This window comes from Rhinatrema bivittatum, chromosome 7 (assembly GCF_901001135.1).
Source record: "Rhinatrema bivittatum chromosome 7, aRhiBiv1.1, whole genome shotgun sequence".
In the NCBI taxonomy this organism is placed as follows: domain Eukaryota; kingdom Metazoa; phylum Chordata; class Amphibia; order Gymnophiona; family Rhinatrematidae; genus Rhinatrema; species Rhinatrema bivittatum.
Genome location: NC_042621.1, coordinates 198,606,580 through 198,627,249, shown reverse-complemented (window position 1 = coordinate 198,627,249; position 20,670 = coordinate 198,606,580).

Sequence of the window (20,670 nt, the reverse complement as noted above, 5' to 3'; positions counted from 1 at the left end):
CAGGGAGCCACGCCAGCAGGGAAATCGGGTTATTGTGGCTTTTTTAATGTGGGTTTTTACAGAGTCAAGGCAAAAATTAAGTGAAAGCACCGGTGTGGAGTCCGTTTTTTTTTATGCTTTTGAGGGTCAGCCAAGTGGCGGACAGAACAGGTAGAGAGAAGGCAGCATCTCCAGGCAGAATCCCTGATTTGCATTTCACACTCTTGCCGGTGGTCGGAGTTCGATCAAAAAGGTGTTAGATATTGCTCTATTCACCTTCACATCAACTTCCGGACCACTAATTTATTCCTTTTTTTGAAAGAGAAAGGCTTTCACCCCGAGAATCAGTCGTGGGTGTTCACACACTGATGGGTGTCCACGTGGATTTCTGCGTGGATGTCTGTGTGATTTACTACATAGGGCTATGAGTGTGCATTACTGCATGCATTATGGCATGTGTGTTTGATAGATGTGGATTTTTGGTGCTTATCTAATTAGCATACGTGGCCATTATTACATCTCGTGCTACCACTGGTTTATGCCCCATATGCTAAAATATCCACGCAGAAAAAGCGCGGGTTTCAGCGTGGGTCTTATTACATTGGACCCTATATTTCTTCTTGAACTTCAGTGGAAATAGATACTAGAGATGATAGGATTCTAAATTCTGATCTGTTGATTGCAATCTTCAAGCCTCCCAACTAGTGATCAGTAATTCATTTTGGATTTTACAATTTTAATCCATGAATCATTTTTGTATGATTGATGTACTGACTTCTTTCCAGTCAATATTTAGAGGCCCATTTACTAAACTGTGCTAAACCATTTACCGCAGGGTAAAACACAGCACAGCAAAAATGGAAATAAAGTGTGGAATTTACAAGTTCCGCATGTTATTTCCAGGCCCCTAAACCTGGCACAATGTGGATATGATAATGAGCTCCTTCACATGGAAATACATACAAAAGCAGCTCATTAGCATGCAGCAGAATAATGCAGCTAGCTTTCAACTTCATAAGTCAGATTATTCCAGGAATGCTAACTATATTTCTGGGTGTAGTTAACTTTATGCTGGGAGCATCAGCATGCTAATGCGTGTACTGATGCTGCTAGGGCCACTTGGAAGTAAACATGTTCCCATCCTGCCCTAGCAAAATGAGGTCCCTTGGGCAAAAAGTTGTCCTCCCACCGCCCTATCCCCACCACCACCTATCCAAATCCCTTAAATGTAAAAAAAAAAAAAAATGCCCTTCTTCCAGCCTCGTCTACTGGCCTTTAAGGCTCCCCCCTTAGGGTTAGCCACCCCCCTGCTTACCACATCTGTGAGGGTGTGTTCAGGGAGCAGGAGCAATCTCCACTTGTGCCATCTTGGAAAACGGTACTGCTGATCTGCGTCTCTCATTTGCCACACCATTGAGGGTCAAAGGACAGTCATGGGTCAACCAGCACCATTTTCCAAGATGGCACCAGTAGGGCAAGAACACTTGCTTTTGACCCTCAATACACCCTTACAGATGGGGTAATCTGGAGGTTGCCAGAACCTATCCCCAATGCAGGGATATTTTTTTTATAAAGGGTACAGAACCAAAATAGGGTGGAGCTTGAAAAAGGGAATATTTGTTTTACATTTATGGGGTGGGCAGGAGTCAGAGGAGGTAGATTACTTGCCCCATGGACCACCAGGGTCATTTTCTCTAGAACATGGTGGGTAGAGCTGACTCTTCCAGTAGGCAGACTTGGGTAATTGCCTAGCGCATAGCAGCTTTGGGGCTGGCACCATGGGCTTTGTGATGCACAAGTACACAGGACTCTGCCCCAGTGACTGCTGGTCAGTACCTCAAATCTCAGGCAGCAGCGAGAAGCCCTCTGCTTCCTTCTCCAGTATTTCCCTTCCCCTCCCCTCCCAGGCAATGTGCAGGAAACAGAAGGGGAAGGGTGAGAGCCTGGAGCAGACAGAGCACAGCAAGGAAGAGCCACTCTGCTCCCTAATCCAGCCCCTTCTGTCCTGCAGGCAAGAGTTCAGTTTTTGTCTGAATATTTCTATTTACATTTGGTGAGGGTTCTTTTGTGTTTTGTGTGTGTGTGACCAACAGGTGGTATTCTGCTAATGTGTAATTTGAGCACTCTAAATTATTCTGTGGTGTGTCACTAATAATTTTTATTTTTAGCACGACTTTCTGAATAATGCTCAAGGTGGCTTGCTTACAGCATTTTTAGAATTAGAGTCCAATCAATACTTATCTCAAAGAACTTACAGTCTAAGTGGATACCTGAGGCAATGCAAGATAGTGACATGCACTAGGTCACAAGGGGAGTGTCAGTGGGAGTGGATCTCATCCTATTACGCTGATTAGTAGGCCACACCTTTTCCCTGCTGGAAAGAACAGTAATACTGTTCCAGGGTCTGGTATAATATATGCATTGCTAACTTTTCATAGGTAGGGTTGATGTTGTTTGAGTTCTGGGAGTTAATGCTGTTTTGGCATAGCAAGTTTGCTATATAGGTTCTGAGTGACTTATTATGCAAGCTTTTGTGCTACTTCATGCACCTGGTAATGGAAGGTGTTTTTTTGTCACCTCAGTAACAGTGACATGGAATTTGTATGATGAGTAGTAAGGGGTAGGAGAAATAGAGCATGAGCACTGTAAGATAGTCCGTACTCCGTACAGCATACTTTATGAAAGTATCTTAATCTTTATTGGTTGGTACAAACGCCAGAGTCTTGAGTAAAAACAATCCACTTATAATGAGTTAATGTCCCCTTCCACGGTCACCATGTTTCTTCACACAGGCTGCATCGGGAGGGACAGTAAACATCATTCAAAAAGCTAAAAAGGAAATGTAAAACAGAATGTAAGGACTGAAAAGTGGGACATTAGATACAAACAGCATGATGTAGCTGTGTCTGCAATTCTTACTGTATAAAGGAGTTCGCTCAGAGATGTCATGTTTGGGGCATTTAAAAACGCCAAAAAGTTGGCACCAAAATAGGGGAAAAAATATAAAGCAAAAGAGTTAATCTCATAGGAAATGTATCCATTCAATTTCTGAGTTTAATCCACTAGGGGCTAATGTTGTAAGCATAAAAGTCCATTGTTGTTCTTTGCGGATGAGGGCTTTAGAGAAATTACCTCCACGTGGGGCGGTGGGTAATAGATCGAGGACAAAAAATTTAAGATCAGAAACTGAATGGGACATGGATGTCCAATGTGCAAGTAGTGGAACTTCAATGCGTGTAGAATTAATACAGGAACGATGTTCAATAATGCGGGCACAAACCATTCTAGTTGGGTTTTTTTCAGCGTACAATTTTTGCTAAGGACATGTAATAACATAGATAACTCCTCTCGATAACACATGTTGTGGAATAGCAGAGAACGATTATACTAAAGAGTGTGCATCATATCTCTGCTGTCATTGTGAGTAGTAAGGGGTAAAATCCTTTTTCAGCCCAGCCAGCCAACCAGACCAACTAATCATTTCAGAGACTACCTTCAAGCAATAAAGGATGAATTTTTTTTAATTTATAAATTTTGTATATTTCTTGAATGTTTGTTTTTGCAGTCTATCCCCACAAATCTCAGATAACACATTTATCAGATACTGTAGCACAATTTCTGGAACATGTTTGCATTATATGTGTATACATATATGTACATACAAATATATACTCCAAAACAAAGTTTAATATTTAAAAGTATGGCAAGCAATTTTCAAAACTGCATGTTTTGGTGCAAAGTTGTGAGTACCAATTCTCAAAGGGATCGAGGGAGAATAACTTTTAAAACATGTGTGCGCATGCTTCTATACGCATGTATAGGGGCGTGCACGCTAATGCTAATTTATTTTATATCGTGTGCAAGTATGTGTCCGTGATATAAAATAAGCATAAATCTACACAACAACATGCTCGTGGCAAGTTTTGACTTATCCGGCTATGTGGTGCCACTTAGTCTGATAAGTCTTAAAAAGCGCTACTCAGCTGGCTAATTAGTGCTTTTTAAAACTTATCCAGCTAGCTGGAAAAGAAGGGTTTTAAGACTTAACCAGCTAATTAGTGGCTTTGCCACTACTTAGTCTGATAAATTGGAACTTGTTCGGATAACTGCTGCTACTTATCTGGATAAGTCCATACTTATCCGGATAAATGCCAATTTCAAGATTTAGCCAGATAAATCTGATTTTTCTTTTCTGGATAAGTAGCGCAGAACTGCTTTATTCACATATTTTTGTATTTAACCTTAAAAATATATGCATGGATATTTTACCTGTGTAAGAACATAAGAACATGCCATACTGGGTCAGACCAAGGGTCCATCAAGCCCAGCATCCTGTATCCAACAGTGGCCAATCCAGGCTACAAGTACCTGGCAAGTACCCAAAAACTAAGTCTATTCCATGTTACAGTTGCTAGTAATAGCAGTGGCTATTTTCTAAGTCAACTTAATTAATAGCAGGAACTGGACTTCTCCTCCAAGAACTTATCCAATCCTTTTTTAAACACAGCTACACTAACTGCACTAACCACATTCCCTGGCAACAAATTCCAGAGTTTAATTGTGCTTTGAGTGAAAAAGAACTTTCTCCGATTAGTTTTAAATGTGCCCCATGCTAACTTCATGGAGTGCCCCCTAGTCTTTCTATTATCCGAAAGAGTAAGTAACAGATTCACATCTACCTGTTCTAGACCTCTCATGATTTTAAATACCTCTAATTAACATGCATGTACTGCCTATCCCTAGTCAGGTTTTATGAGTGTAAATCAGGAGATTTTGTAATATGCGGCAAGGAAATTACCAGTTTTACCAGATACAATATTTACATTACAGTCTTCAGAGACACATATCCAGATGCCTTCCCTGATATAAAAACTTGAAGTACCGAGATATGCATCTGATAAATCCCATTTGCAATTTTGTGTTGGTAGTCAGCCTCTGAAAGGTGGTCATGGATGTCTCTGGTTTGTGCTACCCCTACACCCAGACACATATTCTGTTCCAAGTACAAACCAGTTTTACCAATTAGTCTACCAATTTGACCAGTCTCTTCAACTCTTCAAGACCTTGCTGGTTCTTCAGCCCTCCAGTTTGCTAACAGTCCATACCCAGTCCATATTTGACAATAAAGGGTTTTTATTCTCACTTTTTCCAGATAATTAGCAAACTTACATGTATTGCTTTCGCAGGATCTAAAATTGTAACTTCACTGCCTAACTGCTGGCCCCACCTGGGAACTTCCCTGGACTGCTTACTTAAACGTGTATGTTTGGGACTTTTAAATACCGTGTGAGCGAGTGCATGTTTTTCTACGTGCATGGACTAATTTTATGTTTTGAAAATTCACTTTTAATAAGCATAATGTCCTTTGAAACTGTGCATATCTTTAGGTGCTTTTCGGAGTGCAAGTTTCTAAAAGTCCTTTTACTCAGGTAAATTGGTAATTGCCTGTATAAGTGGCTTTTGAAACTTGTCCTCCCTATGTCTAATTAAGTGTTTTTCCAGGATTGTTCTGGGGGGGGGGGGGGTGTCATCGTGATTTTTGAGTTTAATTATCACAATCTCAGGGTTGCAGGAGGGCGGCCTATGGACCTGAATGTTAATGGGGGCGATTTGCCTAAAGTGCCTATTACCCTTGCACCATCCCTGAGGTTGGAGGGGGAGGGGTGCTTTTTACTACCACTTGAGGCTCCTTTAAGTGGCTGTCTTGGATAGGGGGCTGCTGTCTCACATCGCCACAGCCTGCAATGTGAGGTTTTCCCATCTGTGGCAATACAACTGATGAAATTACCACAGGATTTACTAGTCTGCAATACTTAGTGAATAGGACCCTTAGAAAGTACAAGGCAGGCAGGCTGGAAATACATGAACATCTTGTTCTGATATTTTCCAAGTAATACTTTGGCTATTCATGACACACAAACTGAAGTCAGTCGATCATAAACCTTTCAGTTAGTGATCTTGATTCAGTGTTGGATTTTGTGACCCTAGTCACAGTCAGTGCTTCTCAGAGCATGGCTTAAAAGGGAGGGGCGTTCGGACCTGGCACACTTCCAGTAAGGTATGCAGACTATAATGTGCTGCCCTGAAGAGCAAAGTCTCAGAATTTCTGCTAAGATACATGATGGTGTTTGGCTGACCAGGGCGGTTGCAAGCTATATCAAGAGTGGCACCCAACTCTGGATTTAATATTCTTGAATCAATATGCTCTTTTGTACTTCATATGTGCTGGAGTAACTTAATTGAATATAGTATGTGAAAATAGTGATAATCCCACCGTAACAGCTTGTGTTTGTGTGCTTGGGTTGAACGATTGACAGGAAAAAGTTTGCAATAAGTCCCTCTCTAGTGGCAAGAAGTCAGAATTACAGTTAGAAGAAAATGTACCCACACATTTGTAAGTGTGCGACAGTGCGCGAATATATATATATACATAATATATCGGGCTTGGTAGTGTGTCCGTCAGTGCTCGCGCATGTTCCCCAGCCCACCGATAGATGGTGTAGGCGGCTCAAACACGCTGTACAGCGGGCATGTCTCAACACCAGCTACAAGAGGTACCTCCTGGGGGAATTCAGCGCTACTGCGGTATGCAGATTTTGCTCAGAATTCCTCCTTCCCGCAGATTTACTCCCTCACCAGAAGACTATTCAAAACTGGAAGGACAGCGGTCATCGCGGGACAGACAGAAAATAGCAAAGGAGACCCCGGAATGCCGCGAATGGAGCGCGTGGCACACGCTCCGTTCGTGGCGAAGATGAAGGCCCGGTGCGCCATTCACAGTGAAAAGGGAAGGCCCCCGTGTGCCACGATCGGCACGCCCAGGCCTTCATCTTCGCCGCGAACGGAGCGTGTGCCGCAGGACGCGCTTCGTTCGCGTCATGCTGGGGTCTCCGCTGTTATTTTCTGCTCAAGGCGAAAATGGAAGGCCTCCGTGTGCCACGAATGACGTGCCAGGCCTTCATCTTCACCGCGAACAGCACAGGTCCCGCGGCATGCCAGTGAGAATGTATGTTGGGGAGGGGAGGGTGTGAGACAGCAATGGGGGGGCGATGCCAGTGACAGAGAATGTGTGTGTGTGAGGGGGGTGATAGAGAGCATGGTTGGTAAGAGGGGGGTGGGGAGGGTGTGAGAGAGCATGGGAGGTAAGAGAGGGTGGGTGGGGGGATGCTTGAGTGTGGGTTTCAGAGAGAGGGAGCCTATATGAGGGGAGGGGGATGCCGGTGAGAGAGAATGTGTGTGTGAAAGAGGAGAGGGGGTGTGGGGGAGTGCGAGAGACAGCTTGGTTGGTAAGAGAGGGAGCGGGGGGATGCTTGAGTGTGGGTTTCACAGAGGGAGCCTGTATGAGGGGATATGTGTGTGCGTGTGTGCGAGAGAGTGAGGGAGCCTATATGAGGGTATGTGTATGGGGAAGGGACACTTACAGTGAATTTCTAGGGAAATTCTGCTCAAAATATTTAAAATTCTGCAGCTTTGAGTAATAACTTTTTTCTTTAATAATTTAAAATATAATTACTTAAGAGCATATGTGCCAATAAAAAGGCTCGCCGCCTGGGTGTAGAACAGGTACAGTTATATATATATATATATATATATATATATATACATATATATTTAGAGAGAGAGAGAGAGAGAATGACTGTTTGTGTCTCCCCAGCATATTCTGAAAGTATGGAATGTAGAAGATCCCACACATTAAGAAGAGCTCTTTAAAGGAAATTTTAAAAGCTTTTGGTGCGCCAAAACAAGGAGAACATGAATATGTCGGGCTGGCGCCCACCAAGTAGATTTTAAAAGGTGCCCGTGTACGCGCGTACCTCCCGCTATCCATGCAAATTAACGGTTCTGAAAAAGGGGCAGTGTGTGGGTGGGGCATGGGTGTTCCTGGATTTCAACTTCAAATTTGTGTGTAAATACTTAGGCGCGCAGGCGTGCACTGGGGTCCCTGCTGCATAACTCTACTTCTGCTACGGAGGACGTGTAAGCTATAAAATGAAAAATAGAGAGATTGGCGGGATTTTAAAGGTAGGGACTAAGAGGGGAGAAGGGAGGCGATTAAACTAGGGGGTTTGGAAGTCCTAAACCTTACCTGGGCGAACTTGGAATGAACTGGGAAAACTGGACATAGCGTTGGCGTGCACGTCTACTAAAATCCCCTCACTTATTCGCTAGAAGTGGTATTTGCGCGCATAGGCACGCGTCCACTTCAAATTGTGCACACGTGCGCATGGTCAGTATTTAATAACATGCGTGCATACACACACATATGTTATAAAATGGTCACATCCCTGGGTGTGGGCTGACGAATGTGCACACGTGCACCTGTGCGCCTGTTTAAAAGTTACCGTCTTTATGAACAGCAAGACTGGTTAAATGGCTTGGGTGATTTTAGGGAAGGAAATAACTTTAATGAGAGCACTAATGATCCTTTGTATGTGTATTTATCCCAAAGAATTATTTTTTTTTTAACATAAATAAATCTCTAATACTATATTCTAAGAAATGCATATATAGCTGGCCAGTTCAAGCTCCCACGATACCATGTTATCAGGGAATAGGCCATTACAACTAATGAGAGCCAGGGTAAATAGTATGTGTTATCACAGCAGCCCACTTTCGTGAATCAGTCTGTTTATGTCCTTATATCAGGGTAAGGAGCTAGTTATTCTCAGAACAGAGTCCTTGTTTAGCACAACTAATGAATAAGAGGGTGAACTAAAATTAATTAATCTTTCTGTTATACTGCATTTGGTATTCTACTGCTGCATTTTCAAAGTGCTGCTTATAGTTAATTAACATCTGTATTATTTTGCATTTGGTGCACTACTAAAATCATATTCAGATACAATATTTACATTACAGTCTTCAGAGACACATATCCAGATGCCTTCCCTGATATAAAAACTTGAAGTACCGAGATATGCATCTGATAAATCCCATTTGCAATTTTGTGTTGGTAGTCAGCCTCTGAAAGGTGGTCATGGATGTCTCTGGTTTGTGCTACCCCTACACCCAGACACATATTCTGTTCCAAGTACAAACCTAAAATCATTCCCAAAGGATCACTCACTACAATCTGAGTCCAAATATAAGATGACATAACTAAAAAAATGTGTACTAAACTGGAGTGCACATTTTCTTTACTCACATGCTAAAAATAGTTAACTCCCAATGCAGCAAACTAATGTTTTGGTTACTCTTTCTTATTTGTGGCCTATTTTAAAGCACTAATCATACAAATTGACTGCAAACCTAAAAAGTATTCACCATTGGTACTTTCGCCAAAATCATATTCAATCAGCAGATGCGTTTTTTTGTTGTTGTTTTTTAACCAAATTTTACCAGATAAGAAAGATTTGGAGGTTGATATTCAAACGCCATTTAGACAGATAACTTTTAAAATTATCTGTTTAAATGGCAAAAACCAGCATATTCAGTGTTTTACCCAGCTAGAATTTAGCCAGATAAGTAGAAGATGTTCCAGAGAGGATATTGTTATGATTTTGAGGTGGATTCTTGGGTACTGCGGTGATGGCCACTCCCATGGGGAGGAGCCGCGTGAGGAACCGCAGTACTAGGCTAGACTCTATACACGCAGACACAGATAATTCGTATTTATTGTACAGCTTGGTGGTACTGCCAGGGATGGCAGCAGTGAGGTAATCCAGTAGAAGAGTCCAGGGATCCTCAGCAGAGGAGGCCAGTCCCAAGCTCAGGTAGTTGGTAGGCTGCACAAGGTAGTAGAGAAGTCCCGGATGCAGACTCGCAGTGCTGAAGCTGAAGGTGAGACAGACTGACAAGGTTAGTTACTCACTGAAGTAGGTAGCTGTATTGATCAAGATCCTGGCAGGCAGAAGTAGTTGAACTGTAGGCACCAAGGTAGGGAGAGCAGGCCCTCGAGGAGCGAGTACCTGGTATCCCAGATAGGTACCTGAAAGAAGCATAAGGGCCCCCGAGGAGCAGGTACCCAGGTTAGAGATGAATGACCCTGAAGGGCTTAGAGAGCTTCCAGCAGCTGCTGGGAAGCGGCAGAGCAGCTTAGACCGGAGCAAATCCTTCGTTAGCAAACGAAGGGCAGGCTAAATACCCGGATGTCATGACGTCACTCGGCGGGGAGGCCCTCGAGGTTCCTGCCATGACGTGGATAAAGACTTGGGTGGCGTGCGCACCCTGGGAGGCCCTCAGGAAATCCATGGTGAACACCATCGCCATTGTCGTTCCGGGGATGCCGGAGAGAGTGGCATGAAGACGCGGCAGCAGCATTCTTCTCAAGGCTTGAGGAGAGAGAAGGAAGAAAGGTGAGGCACATAGGTCGAAGCCGTCTGAGACCGACGGACGCAACAGATATTCAGCATTAGCTAAATAACAGACCTGTCCTAAAGATAGCTGGATTGCCGCACAGCGGCTGAAAATCAACCCCTAGAAGTTTAGCGCACAAAAAATGTGCACACAAATAAGAATAAAAATGTGTGTACAAATTAGCATTCCTCCATGAAACTCCCATATTAATCAAGTCATTAGCTATTACTTCCCAGTGCAGAGAGATGAGTTACTCATGTTTTCTTAATACAGGAAATTGAATTCCTGGTCAGAGGTGGGGCTAGATTTAATCTATCAAATTGAACCTGTAGTTCATGATGGAGGGATCCCATGCTCGGAATTAATGTGCATAAAATACGATTTTTGCAGAAAGCATGTTCTCGGCATATAAAATATAATTTGTGTGTGTAGATCATGTTTTCTATGTCGAGAACATGCTTTCTGCACAAATCATGTTTTAAGCATGGAGAACATGTTTTGTGTTTAAAAGTTGTGTGCACAACACATGTTAACACATAAATCATTTTCTAAACACAACAATGCAATATTGTAAACCATTGTTATGTATGCTACACAAATTTGTGTATGCACATTTTCAGGTTAGCATGGTTTTTTTTTTTGTTGTTTTTTTTCTTTCCCACTAAATTTAGCATATCTGATTTTTAAGTATGGTATTGAGAGATGTAACATACTTTGATAGGTTTATATCAGTTACTTTTTTTTTTTTTTGTGAAATTGGATTACATGCTCACGTGACCCTTCCACTTGAATAAGCATCAAGGACTAAGCTTGATGCTTTCCTCTCCCCCTCCCTTTGCTTACCATAAATGGTATTCTCCGTAAACAGCAGAATGAATTAGTCATGACATGTGGGTGATGTTATCTGATGGCGACAGACTCTTCTTTCTTAGCTCAAAGAGTTTTTGGGCTACTGAGCATGTGCAGGAACTTTTGTGTGGGTGTTGCCTCATGATCCCCTTAGTTGATTTTAGAACTAAGTCTAACTAGGGAGGTGGGCGGGCATTTAGCAAGGCAAATTCATACTGCAGTCTACAGAGAACAGTTTATAGTAAGCAAACTCACTTTCTCCATCGACAAGCAGGGCTGAATTAGCCATGATGTGGGGGTTGCAGCGGAGCATTTACTGAATAAACAACCCAGACTCCACCATTGAAAGTAGACTACTGGGTGAAAAAGTTACACAAAACTGTTTATCCAAATTTATTATTGTCCAGACACTATTGGGACTTAAAGGTGTGCACTGGCTACCAAGTTGCAGTTTTGCAAATGTCTTCAAAGAATGAGTTACTGATGCAGCTATGGCTCTCACGTGATGAGCCTAAATTGATTATGTAATCTGGTGACCCACTAGGGCATTACAATGAGTGATACAGTTAGCTAGCCAATTGGACAAAATATGTTTGGTGACTGCTATGCCCAGTCAATTATAATTGTAAGATGAATAATTGTGAAGCCTGACAATGTGGCTGAGTTTTTCTTTCAGTAGTAAGCCAAAACTCTTTTACAATCAAAGAAATGAAGAGTTTTTTTCACCTTCATGCGCATGTGGCCTTGGAAAGAACATAGGTAATACAATAGCTTGATTTATATGAAAAGCTGATACCATCCTTGATAGAAATTTTGGGTGGGTGAAGAGCACCACTATGTTGTGGAAGAATTGCATCTAAGAGAGTAATAAGCCAATATCTGAAGCTCACCGAGTCTTCCAGCTGACCTGACTGCAACAAGGAATAATACTTTCCATATGAGAAACGTCGGAGAAACTGACATTAATGGCTCAAAAGGTAGCTTTATAAGTGGAGCTAGAACTATATTAAGGTCCCATGGAATAGGTGGTTTGGCCACCAGTGTATGCCACAAGCTTTTCATAAACTTTGACACTAAAGGATGAGTGCAGATCCGTTTACACTCTACCTGCAATGGTGGACTGCTATGGCACTGAGATGCACTCTAACCAATGAGGTATTGAGATCTAAGGAGGAAAGAGAGAACAAGTACTGAAGTAGCTCTCAAAATTAGCATGCAAATGGGTCTAAGGAGCTTTGGGTATTTGCCAAGTACTTGTGTCCTGGATTGGCAACTGTTGGAAACAGGATGCTGGGCTTGATGGACCCTTGGTCTGACCCAGCTGGCAACTTATGTTCTTATGATACCATGATGGGAACCGTTTCCATGTAAAGCCATAAGACCTTCTTGTCAAGGGCTTTCTGGAAGATACTATTATGTACTCAAGTTCCTTGGGTAGGGAATGTGAAGCAATTAGCAAGTGCTCAATATCCAGGCTATTAAGTTGAGAGAGGGAAGGTTCAGGCTATATAGATGATGCTCTTTTTGCGTCAAGAAGGATGGATCAGACCTAACCATACCTGTCTAGGCCATGCTGGTACAAGAAATATCAGGTGGGCTCAATCTTTGAGTGCCTTCTGTAGCGTCTTAGTTATCAGAGGAATCAGTGGAAGAGCATACAAAAAAGTTGCATTTCAGGTTAGCAGAAAAACATTCTGAATGGATCTGAGAACTCTGGGAAGAATGTAACAAAATCTCTCCACTTTTCCATTTTACTCTGACGCAAAGAGGTCGACTGAGGAATATCCCAAAGATCAAACAGTCCATTCAGCTGTTGACTGTCGAAGGGACCATTCATGAGGACAAAATACTCTACTGAGGTACTCTAACATGTTGGTAATCCCTGGAAGGTAGGTCACTTGAAAAACTGCTTGATGGTCACATGCCCATTCCCGTATCTTTATGGCCTCCTAGCAGATAGTCCTTGATCCTGTGCTTCCCTGCTTGTTGACATAAAACATGCCTACTTCAAGTTTGAACGAGAACTCTCTTCCCCTCAAGAAGATGGAAGAAAGCGCTTAAGGTTTGATCCCTCGTAGTTCCAGCAGGTTGATTTGAAACAGGCTTTCCACTAATGACCAAGTTCTTCAGTTCAAAAGGGATCCATATATGCTCCCCTCCTTTGGTGGAAGTGTCTGTCACTAATGTCACTTGATGAGGTAGTACAAAGTGGAGCCCCTTCTGAGAAGGTATAGGTGTCTAGCCAGCAATGGAGGTCTCGTTTCATTTCTTGCGAGACATTCATTAAAGATGTCAAAGGTTGAGATAACTACTCCCATTGGAAGCAGAGGCTCCATTGCAGGACTCACATGTGGAGGTGGGTTAGTAATACTACATGAATTGCCGTTGCCTTGTGTCCCAGAACAACTAGCACTTCCCTGACTATTGTATATTCTATATTCAGCAAAAATATGCCAGGGATCTGAGAATATTTGTTCAATTTGTTGGAAGAAAGACTCTCTCCTACAGAGATTCTATCCATGCCCTAATGAATTTAATTTTCTGAGATGGGATCAGGGTTGATTTTTCAAAATTCAATAGGAATCCTAGAAATTGTAGGAGTTGGATTGTCTACTGTAAGGAAGTTAGCACTTCTCAAGATGTCACCATTACCAGCCAGTCATCCAGGTAAAAGAAAACACAAATGCTCTGAATATGGAGGTGAGCTGCTACTACAGCTAGGAATTTAGTAAAGATCCTGGGTGCCGCTGAATGACTGAAGGAGAGCTTTGTCTCCATATATTTTTGGATTGCTTTTATGCATTTATTTTAATTGTAAACCACTTGGATAACCTGCCTTACAGGTGGTATATAAAGTTTAATAAAGAATAATATTGGCACTTTGTACTGGTAGTGAGAGGATTTCACCACAATACATAGATAGTGCCAGTAGGAGGGCATAGGCATCTTTCAGATCCATGGCACACATTCACTTCCCTGGTTGGATGAAGGGCAGAATCATGTGGAAGAAGTTCATGGTAAAATTTTCCACAGTAGATACTTGTTCAGGTTTATTAAATTCAGGATGGGTCTTAATCCCCCAGTTTTCTTGGGGACAAGAAAATAGGAAATAGAACCCCTGGCTATGTTGATCAGGCAGGACTGGTTTTATTGCTTGCTGTATGAGGAACAATTCCACCTCCAGGTGGAACTGCACTGAGGGGTAGATTTTCAGAGCCCTGCTCGCCTAAATCCGCCCAAAACCGGGCGGATTTACGCGAGCAGGGCCCTGCGCGCCGGTGAGCCTATTTTACATAGGCTCACCGGCGCGCGCACAACCCCGGGACTCGCGTAAGTCCCGGGGTTTTCGGAGTGGGCGTGTCGGGAGGCGTGTCGGGGGGCGGGGCCGGATTGCGCGGCGTTTCGGGGGCGTGCCGGCAGCGTTTTGGGGGCGGGTACGGGGGCGTGGCTACGCCCCGGGGCGGTCCGGGGGCGTGGCCTCGCCCTCCGTACCCGCCCCCAGGTCGCGGCCCGGCGCGCAGGGGTCCCGCTCGCGCGCGGGGATTTACGCCTCCCTCTGGGAGGCGTAAATCCCCCGACAAAGGTAGGATCGGGGTTTAGACAGGGCCGGGCGGGTGGGTTAGGTAGGGGAAGGGAGGGGAAGGTGAGGGGAGGGCAAAGGAAAGTTCCCTTCTAGGCCGCTCCGATTTCGGAGCGGCCTAGGAGGGAACGGGGGTAGGCTGCGCGGCTCGGCGCGCGCAGGCTATACGAAATCGATAGCCTTGCGCGCGCCGATCCAGGATTTTAGCCGATACGCGCGACTATGCGCGTATCTACTAAAATCCAGCGTACTTTTGTTTGCGCCTGGAGCGCAAACAAAAGTAGGCTGATCGCGCTTCTTTTAAAATCTACCCCTGAGTGAGAATGGAGCTGAATTGAAGACTGAGCAATGAGGAAACATTGAAAGTCAGGAGAAATGCAAGCAGTAACCAAATTCCACAATCTTAAACACCCAATCATTCATGATTTTGTGCTATTCTTCCAGGTAGAGAAGGATATCGTTCCTACCACAGAAAATGAGTGCTGTGCTTGGAGATTGGTCAAAAACTTGAACCAGGTTTTGGCTGGACTTGCTGTGTTGCTTTTAGTTGGTGTTCTTTATGCTGGCATCCCCGAGCTGGAAGTTGCTGTTGTGGCAGCAGGAGGAGGAGCATGGTATCACTGAAATTGTCGGAATGGGCATCTCTGAAAGAATGATCACTTAAAAGCGTGGTAGGGTTGCCTCAAAGTCGACTGATGTTCAGAGCCTGTTGAGAGTGATTAGACTGCCACATGTTGCTCCTTGATTTGAGCAACTGCTTCTCTGAGTATGTTTCCGAAGAGATGATCCTCCAGGCAGGGAACATCCGCTAGCTTGTCATGGACACCATCATGTAACTGCTGGCACTTAACCAAGCCATTCAACATGCTTTGATGGAAGCTGATGAGGAATAGGCTGATTTGTCATAAGCTTCATAAATTAAATAAATAAGATGGGATATACAGTCTTCACACCAAAAAAAATCAACAATATCTAATGCAACCGAAATAAGCACTGTCCTGAAAAAACACATTGCTGAACAGTTTCACCAATTGGCAAAATACAGGGAATCGCTAAACTACTTATAAGAAATTTTTAGATGAATGGACCTTCATACTACCACGCGGATACTGGTGCAAATACTTTGTCAATCAGTATTTTCACCAATATAGGTCCAAATGGTAAATATGGTTCAATATTTTTTGTACTTTTTTTTACAATTTTAAACTTTTAATTAAAAGAGATACTTCCCCATTCAGCGGAGCCCGACATGACATGACATCACGTTTCGCCGCAGGAAGAGTTGTGTATCTCAGTCTTAAATATCACGAGTCTCTGTAAGAAATAAAATTGAGATTAAATAATGTGGCACCAAAAAATATGTATTCTTTGTTTGAATTGATGTTAGAATATACTCACGACACATATCGAACATTAGGAAGCGCTCATAGCTGCTTTAAAGAGAGGGGCATACACGTGAGAGACACGTATCCGTGACTTTTTTTTTATATATGCACATATGCCTGAAGTCCCAGGACATTTCAGGAAGAGGGGAGGGGGTTGCTGCTTGGTGGGGGTAAAGTGGGGAGCTAAAGAAGGGACTGCTGCTGTGCAGTAGATTGGTGGGGGCAAAAAGAGACAGTGGGTAGAGTGGTGGAGGAGAGGGGACTCCCGCTGCTGGAAGTGAGAGGGAGATGGAAAGGGGGCTCCTGCTGCTGGGAAGAGGATGGGTGAGGATGTAAGGGTGGGGGAGAAAGAGCAAGACTTAGGGCAAGTGGTAGGGGGAGTTGCAGGGCAAGGAGTGGGGGAAAAGAAATAGGGGAGCTCAGGGCACAGAGTGACTTGGTGGGAAGCAGGGCAAGGAGTGGGAGAAAAATAGGAGAGCGCAGAGGGGAGTGGGGGAGAGGGGGATACAGGGGAAGGAGGGGAAGGAAGGGAGGGGAAGAGAAAAGGATTGCTGGGCATGGGGTGGGGGAAGAGAAAGAGGGGGATGCTAGGTAGAAGGGGAGAGAGAGAGATAGAGAGAGAGGTGCTATGCTGAAGCTGCCACCACTGTAAGGGCAGCTGTACCTTTGCTGCTAAAGGAGAAAGTGCTGTGTCAGAGTGAAAGGGGGGTACAAGGTTCTGTATATCTGCCCCGGGGGCAGAAAAAGCTGGACCCGGCTCTGGTTCGCAATGACACCCAGATCCTTTTCTTGGGTTATAACTCCTAACATGGAGCCTAACATCGTGTAACTACAGCTTGGGTTATTTTTCCCTATGTGCATCACTTTTCACTTGTCCACGTTACATTTCATCTGCCATTTGGATGCCCAGTCTTCCAGTATGGCAAGGTCTTTCTGCAATTTCTCACAATCTGCTTGTGATTTCACTACTCAAAATAATTTTGTGTCATCTGCAAATCTGATCACCTCACTTGTCGTTCCCTTTTCTAGATCATTTATAAATATATTAAAAAGCACCGGTCCAAGTACAGATCCCTGAGGAACTCCACTATTTACCTTCTTCCACTGAGAAAACAGACCATTTCTTCCTACTGTCTGTTTCCTACCTTTTAACCAGTTTGTAATGCATAATAGGACATTGCTTCCTATCCCATAACTTTTTATTTTTCTCAGGGGTCTCTCATAATTGACTTTGTCACATGCTTTCTGAAAATCCAAATACATTATCCACATGTTTATTAACCCCTTCAAAAAATGTAAGTGATTGGTGAGGAAAGACTTCCTTTGTGTAAATCCATGCTGGCTGTGTCCCATCAAACTATACCTTTCTGTATGTTCTGTGATTGTATTCTTTAGAATAGCTTCTATGATTTTTCCTGATGCTGAAGTCATGCTCACCAGTCTATAGCTTTCTGTATCAGCCCTTTTTAAATATTAGGGTTGCATTGACTACCCTCCAATCTTCAGGTAGACTAGGTGATTTTAATGATAGGTTACAAATTACTAGTAATATTTATTTATTTATATTCCACTTTTTGGCACTTCAAAGCCAATTACAATCAGGTACTGTAGTAATAGATCTGCAATTTCATTTTTTAGTTCTTTCAGAACTCTGAGGTGTAAACTATCTGGTCCAGGTGATTTCCTACTCTTTAGTTTGTCAATCTGCCCTATTACATCTTCCAGGTTCACCATGATTTCTTTCAGTTCTAACTAATCATCATTATTAATTACCATTTCCGGCACAGGTATCTCCCCAACATCCTCTTCAGTAAACACCGAAGCAAAGAATTCATTTAGTATTTCTGTTATAGCCTTGTCTTTCCTAAGTGCCCCTTTAACCCCTCGATCACTGTCCAACATACTTCCTTACGTGCACCCTACTGCAGATATATTTTAAAAAGGTTTTGTTATGAATTTTTGCCTCTATGGCCAGCTTCTTTGCAAATTCTCTTTTTGCTTGCCTTATCAATGTTTTATATCTAACTTGCCAATGCTTATGTTTTTTCCTATTTTCTTCAGTTGGTTCCTTTTTCCGCTTTTTGAAAGAAGTTCTTTTTCTTAAAATAGCCTCTATCACCTCACCTTTTAATCATTCCAGAAGTCGTTGGGCCTTTCTTCTGCCTTTTCTTAAGCATGGAATACATCTGGTTTGGGCTTTCAAGATGGTATTTTTAAACAATTAGTATTTTAAAAAGGATAAAAAAAGATGTTGTAATTGAAAATAGAAGAACATTGTAGCGTTTTGTCATTAAATTGAGAATTATCCCGTTAATCCAAGTTAACTTGAAATAAGTCAATTTAAACTATTTTTTTTACAACTCTTTATTTATTATTTTCCAGGCAAACCACATAAGAATTTACATAGAATCAAATAACAATATTGCAGTGAGGTACATTTTGAAAAGAATCACATATGAAAACAGTCACTGAAAGGACCAAGAGGGGAGGAGAAGAGAGAAGGCAGTAGTGCCAACTCAGACCTTCTTAAGGAGTACCCAAATAAGCAAAATACAGCCCCCAAATATTATTTATTTAGCACTTAATTTTTCTAAATCAGCAATAATCCCATATCTGTGAGTACCAATAATCCATACTGGGGTGACTTTCCAGAAAGTCACAATAGTGAATTGAGCAGCCAGTAATAGTTGCCCGACCAGCGCTCTACATTTCACTGGAACCAGGGACCGATGCCACCTGCCCAATAACCTCAATTCTGGAGTGACATGAACAGGAAGATGAAGGAGATCAGCTATTTCTTGTGCAACTTGTGACCAAAGGCTACCCACTTCAGGGCAAAACCACCACATATGGATATATGTACCTATCTTCCCACACCCTCTCCCACACTGGTCACTGGCACCAGGGAAACATTTAGAATAAAATACAGGGGTACAATAAGTTCTATTCAGTAACTTAATCATAAGCTCCACCCTTCTGGCACATATGGAAATGTGCTGGGCAGAAGTCCAAATAACTTTCCACGCCCTGGAATCTAGGTCGACACCCAAGTCTGCATTCCATAAATTGATGATAGAACGAGGAGTGTCCCTACTGTATTTGCTGAAAAGTATTCCCTGAAATATAAGTGAAATATCCTTAACATAGGCATCTGGATCACTCAAAAATTTCTCCAGACCATCCAGCTGCTTTAAAGATTTAGACAAATCAAATCACCCCCCACCCACCACCACCACAACAACTTGCCTCAATTGTAAATAAAAGGCATAAGAGTCTGGGGAACCTTGAAATGTAAGGAAACTCATTATCCCATAACTGGGCTTTATAGATCAACCCCTTATCTCGCCAAGCTTTAACCGCTGGTGAGAACGGACAACCAGAAATAGTTGGGTTTTCATAAATAGGAGTGACAGGTGAAAGGGTATCATTGTCCTGTCCCAGGAATTTTAACACTTGTCTTCAAATATGCATTGTATGAGTCAAAGGACTATTCCTGCACACTCTTCTACTGTTAGGGGAGTCACGAGGCAGGAAAGGAAGTATTGTCAAATTAACTGCCTCAGCTTGGATCCTTTCTAGCAGAAGCCAAGACTCATCTGTTGAGGTTAACCATAATTTCAAGAAAATAAGTCTGGCTGCCCAATATTATACATGCAGGTTAGGTAACGTCATACCTACCTGGTTCTTAGGCAGCCACAAAAGACCTAACCTCATCCTGGCCTGTCAACCCTGCCCAATAAATTGTGTCATGCACTTATTTAAATCATTGAACACAGTGACAGGGATCGAACAGGAAATATGTTGGAAAAGATACAAAAACTTTGGTAACAAGTTCATTTTAAGCAAGCTGATTCGACCCACCCAGGAAATCATCAAATGCTCCTATGCTAACATATTTTGTTTCAGCTGACTTATGAGGAGGGCATAATTCTTAACGTAAAGCTCTTTAGGGTGCCTAGGAACAAATATCTCCAGGTATGTAAAACTGTTTGTCACCACTTTAAATTCAGAAAGACTCTCTGGGACTCCCATTTTTGGGTCAGTCAGAAACAACTCTGATTTATCAAAGTTAATTTTATATCTGGACATGGTGCCATATTTAAACAGGAGGATGAGAAGGGCCGGGCCAGAAACCTGAGGGGCTGCCAAGTAAACCAACACATCATCAGCTTATAAAGACATTTTATGAGTCCACCCTCCAAACTGAAACCCCTGAATGTCTGGATGCTGTCTAACAGCCCCCACCAAAGGCTCAATGGCAAGATCAAACAGCAGGGGGGAGAGGGCAGCCCTGCCTAGTACCTCTAGCAATGTTAAAAAAGGAAGAAAGAGATCCATTAACATTAAGCCGAGCTTTAACCCAGGCAATAAATTGAGCAGGCAAGCCAGCATTCTCTAAAACCGCTAAGAGAAAAGGCTATGCTAAGCGATCAAATGGATATTCAGCATCCAATGAAACTATCAGGCCAGGCATATCTTTGCACTTGGCTAGATGCAACAGATTGAATAGCCTCCTCGTGTTTGAGGAGGAAGCCTTGCCCTTCACGAACCCTGTTTGATCAGGGTGTACCAAAGCAGAAA